Source organism: Lygodium microphyllum, chromosome 23 (genome assembly GCF_053477565.2).
Source record: "Lygodium microphyllum isolate KBCC chromosome 23, Lygodium_microphyllum_v1.1.10, whole genome shotgun sequence".
Lineage (NCBI taxonomy): Eukaryota > Viridiplantae > Streptophyta > Polypodiopsida > Schizaeales > Lygodiaceae > Lygodium > Lygodium microphyllum.
In genome coordinates this window covers 57,355,096-57,360,558 of record NC_141157.1, presented here as the reverse complement: position 1 = coordinate 57,360,558, position 5,463 = coordinate 57,355,096, and the positions used below count along the sequence as shown (strand labels likewise).

Below are 5,463 nucleotides of genomic sequence, written 5' to 3'. Positions count from 1 at the left end.
AGGAGAAAAATATAACCAAACTAACCCGATTGTAGCGAAGCAAACCATGTTGCCATTGGTTCAAAAGTCTGAAAAGTGACCAAATGCTGGTGAAGAAGGGGCCTTGTATTGGGGGTGTGCTTGATTTGCTCTTGGGGGCTGATTTGTTTACTCGCACCATTACCTTAGATAAGCATTGACCTATTATTTTGTGAGCCTTAGCACAAACCACCTCCTTGTTGTGTGAGCACGATCCTTGTAACCCCAAGTAATGTTATCAATGTGCTACGAAGCAACTTGACATTTATCAAAAGGTTAGACTCCACAAGAAGGGTCGGATGGATTGATGTGCCAACGTGGACTTAAAAGAGATGTGTCGCCATAAGTCGTTGCACTTCCTGCAACACGTGAGAGGCCAGATGATAAACCATCCGGACGGATAGTCCAAAAGAAGCGGTCGTTAAATGGCCCTCGGAGAGCCTTGCCTTCAATCATAACGATTACCAGAACGCGTGATGACGACGGACAGCAACGGACGTGTTAAAAATAACATAAATTTATAATTTACATGAGTGCTTAAACCTGCCAACAGGTGGGCATTTGGTCTAGTGGTATGATTCTCGCTTAGGGTGCGAGAGGTCCCGAGTTCAATTCTCGGAATGCCCCCACGCTGCACATTTAGCGTGCACCCATATTTTGATTTTGACCTTTATTCATCTTCGTTGATGATACCAATGGATCTCCACTCGTCAAATAACGTCAAAGAAGAGCAGGTACAAAAGGTGCAACCCATGGATAGACAATAATGTGCATATGTAGCTAAAGTGAACTTTCTAAAAGATTCAATGCACGACATCATATAGAGAGGGGTTCTTTCCATATGACATATCAAGTTTGTGACTTTCATCTTGGGAATTTAGTTGCTTTTTGATATGTTAGTTTCTTGAAGGATTTGGACCTCCTTTCAACTTCCTAATCATGGATTTGTTTTAGTATATCAAAGAATGACATGCTTTCTTTCTATTATTGTGGAACTCGAAGTGTTTGTTTGTAAAATGTGGGAACAAGCAAACATATTTGACAAAGCAAACACCTATAGGTGAGTCTATTCTCAATGCCACCTCTATGCGTTGATAGCATTGTCCTTTAAGGCATATGCTTATACAATGGTGTGGTGACAAGGTGTTGCTTCCCAAAAAAATTTACCCATGGTTAACTTTAGGTAAGCGGCCCACTTCAAGGATTCTATGTGTCGATATCCACTTCAAGGATTGTGTGGATATCTTTCTTTTTTAGAAATAATATTTTAAAAAAATAAAATAAAGAAAAGGGTTGTTCTCGATTAAAATGGAACGATGATAAGGTGGTGCATCTCTTCTAGTAACATGGCATGTTGTTAAATGTTAGATTTAGTTAATAAGAGGTTATTTGTCCGTCTCTTGTTTTTTGGAATAAGAAAAGAAGATATCAATTTAAAAAAAGAAGAAGCATTACTTTATTGCATGGGATATATAAGAAAATAATTATGGATATAATGCTATGAGAAGTGCTCCTTGTAGGCTTCGACATGGTAGGATGCCTCCACAAGACATTGCTTTCAATTTGACTAAGATCATCTATGGCATTGTGCTTAAAGGACAACTTTGCATTGGGAGTGGGTGTACTCAAGAAAACATATTCTAACTTTGTAATGCTTCCAAACTTCTTGTACATGCACAAAAGGCTACTATTAATATATAAATCATTGTCAAATCCCTTTGTAACAATAATATCATGTATTGCTAGTGCCGCATTCAAAGAATCAAAAGAAAAACATTTAAGGACATGTTCCCTTTTAGCTACACACTATTCTCTATGTGGAAATAATGAGTATACTTGTAAAATCAACACATATGTATGTCATCTTGCACTTACAGTTTCCTTTTGTGTTTGCATGTCCCATAGCTTTCTTAGATTCACCATGCCCAACATGTATGTCGAGAGCATTGCATTCCAAGACATAATATCATGTAGAGCTAGTCCTTTACATGCTTTCTTTGCAATGGCAATAGTGCATGATGTAATCACCTAAGTAAGTGCAACCAACAACTAGCCTTATGGATGAACCTAGCCACATGGGATGATTAGATGTAAGAGACACAAGTCATCTATGATTAGTTTTGTGTTGTGCTCTGCTACAATAGTTAGGGCACCTTGATGAAAACAAATTGAGGAGACCACAACTACAGGCATGGAAGCACTTTAACCATCACCATGCAGCCAAACGCTGCTATGTTGCTCCAACATCGTAAGCAAGCATTAAATTCTCTTATATAGAATTCAATCCAAAAATTTGTTAAGGATTTTTGTATGCCTTGCCAAATATATATTTCCTATATTGTCAACTAACATGCACCATAAGTTTTGGACAAACTCCCAATGCACTTTGCACATTGTGAATTCTTGCAACATCATGAGCTTCTCCTCGAGAGGCAATGCATATCTAGCTATGTCTAGCTGGGGGCAAGGGGCTATCATCCCACATGCAATAGGGCACCGCATACTGAGCTAGATGCAATTGGGGGAAGAGGGTTACCAGACCACATCAAGCCCAAGAGGCACCACATGCATAGCTAGGTGCAATTGGGGCTAGGGATTTGCTTGCCCCCAACCACACCTACTAGGTATGCGGTGCCTTTTAGGCAGAAGCTCATGATGTTGAACACTATAGTGAACGACAAAGGAGAAGATCCCCTTTTCTCACATGTGAAAATGTCAAAAACTTCTTATGACTTGTTAAAGGAAAACGAGACCAAGAGAGCCTAAAGGTTGAATACAACCAAACTCATGATTCACAAGCATCTCTAAAAATAATATGCTCATAGAAAAGGAATGCAAGAAATCACTTGAGTCCATCTTCAATAGGTGCAAGCTCCTTAGGAGAAATGAACTATGCTCATGCTCTCCTTTAAGCACTTATTTAAGTGCTAGGAGCATTACTCATTATGGAAGATCATCCTTATTTGTGTACACATTTACTCTTAATTAATATAACTTCTCATTTTAAAAGACAAAACAAGGTATGAATTCCTTGGAATGGAAACTATTGTCGCATGCTTTAGGAGCAATCACTCCAATGTTCCACATGAGGTGGTTAAACAATGGATTGAGAGAATATTGATGCATTGAGATTTTCAAATAAATGTTTGGCCATACATGATCAAGCATGGATGAATGTATTGTAGTATTTGATTAGCATTAGACTCCCCAAAAATAAGTGTAGCTTAGTGCATGAAGGACTTGATTTAGACATGTTAGCATTATAGTCCGAAGTTGCAATGAAAAATGGCATCAATTCATTGCAATTTGGAGAATGCTCCAAAGGTTGGCAAAACATTTGTTGATGTTCATATGTGTTGGTCTAAACACATTAAATATTGCAATAGTAACAATAAGGAATATATCCTTAACTTTAATATGATAGTATCTTAATGTTCTACTACTTGTAACATGTCATACGTTCATGACTTGTTCTAGTAAAATGGGTATGAAAAGAAGGATACTTAAATTTTTTTGGTTATAACGGTCTATGTCTCTTACAAGCAAAATATTGCAATTGTGACAATAGAGAATATTAAAATTTAGACTAAATTTTCACCTTGCAACATCCCAGAAGGTCAATTATTGTGTTGAAATGGGCATGCAAAGAGGGAAAATTAAATCTTTTTTAGCATTTCCATTTAGGGCATATGCTTGTACAATGGTGTGGTGACAAGGTGATGCTTGGTCCAAGAAAATTACCCATTGTTAACATTAGTTAAGTAGTCCACTTCAAGCCTTATGTGTGCCGATTTGGTTTTCGAGAAATAAGGGTTTATTTTAGAAAATTAAAGAAAAAGAATTATGTCACTCTCAAATGCATCATGTTGGCTTCTTCTCTTTTGCAATGTGCTCTCCTTGTAGCTCTTATGGCTATGGTTGAATAAGGTAGCTCTCTCTCTCTCTCTCTCTCTCTCTCTCTCTCTCTCTCTCTCTCTCTCTCTCTCTCTCTCTCTGTGGAATCAAAGCACAAGGAATGCATGTATATTCTTTGTCTCCACCTTCATATTCTTCTATCATGTTGTTGTCTACATGGTCTAGTTTGACTTTACCTTGGAGTGCAATACTAATGGATGATAGTGTAAATGAGGAAATGATGTAGTGACTCATGCATGCTATGCCCATACCTATAGTGGATTGAGTCCTTAAAGGCCTAGTGCAATGCCAAAGTACATCACGAAGTTATTTGGTCGGGTAGCCTCATAGGCCTCATCCATTATAACGTGCCACTCGAGCTTTTCTTGGCGGTATGTTCTTAGTAGCCCATCCAGAGATGTCCTAGGAAGCATTGTCAGGGATTTTGATAAAACCATCGGAGTTTGCTAACTAGGCTTGCTTGAGTCTACCCTCCAAAGTGGAAGTTTCAGTTGCTCCCATGAGGATCGACCTGAGTTTTTCTGGTTAAATCTATTATTATCGGCTAATCAGTATTAGTGGATTCTAAAGTGATGAGAATCAGGCTTTTTGGTTTGTAATGGTCCATCAAGTGCAATTTTTATTCCTTCTTAGGAAAGCTCTCGGCTTACCGAGACCACCCAGCTACCATAGGTTTGGATTTGTCAAGGGTCCATCCTCCCACTTCCCTCGAGAGAGTAGTTTTAGTTATCCAATTACCTACCACTTTAGGTTCAACATATTAAAACAACTTCTTGAATTATCTCCTGATACAAATTTGTTACACGCCCTTAATTCATGACACAAAAATAGAGTAAATCGATTCCTTCTTAATAGCTCCTTTAAGAAAAATGACATTTTACAAATATTTTCTTGTTTGAAGGTATTATTCTCTCCAAGTTCTGTTCCCCAACTAGTATTGAAACTTCTAGACATATTTTGGAAATCGAAGGGTAGTTGGCAGTTCGTGTAAGAGCCTAAGGAGTTTATGACTAGAGCCTCCTGATATCCTCATCTCCTCTTGCTGAGTAGAGCTCCCTATGACAAGACCTTTCGCGTCATGATTGGTCTAAACTCACTAATGTGAATAAAAAAAGAAAAACCCCTAGGAGTAGGTTTTATTCACGTTGGCATTGGGGAGGTCTAGCACCATCAAGAACACTTCCTCAGTCAGCATTCTTTGTTCACCGGAATATTGCCTTAGTTAGCGATCTGTACTCAGTCATCCATATTTTAGCTTGACGATTTTAGGAAAGATCAGTACCTATATCTTATAATCACAAATATATTATTTTGAATGCATTATACAATAACTTTTTAACAAGTTTATTTCCAAGAAAAAACTTTTCTTTCCAAAAATAATAACATCGAGGAAAATGAATATAAGTGGCAAAATAAATTCGAGACAAATTAGCATAAGTGGCAAGATAACTTCGAGACAATTCAACATAAGTAGCAAAATAACTTTGAGACAAATTAGCATAAGTAGCAATGCCTTCATATAATCTTCTT

The 5,463-nt window shown here is 37.7% G+C and overlaps 1 non-coding gene across 1 annotated transcript; it reads left to right on the top strand.

Annotated features, from left to right (window-relative positions):
- The first annotated feature begins 573 nt into the window (after positions 1-573).
- Positions 574-645, top strand: TRNAP-AGG (transfer RNA proline (anticodon AGG)). The gene has a single exon. It is a non-coding gene; the product is annotated as a tRNA-Pro (tRNA).
- Positions 646-5,463: the final 4,818 nt, after the last annotated feature.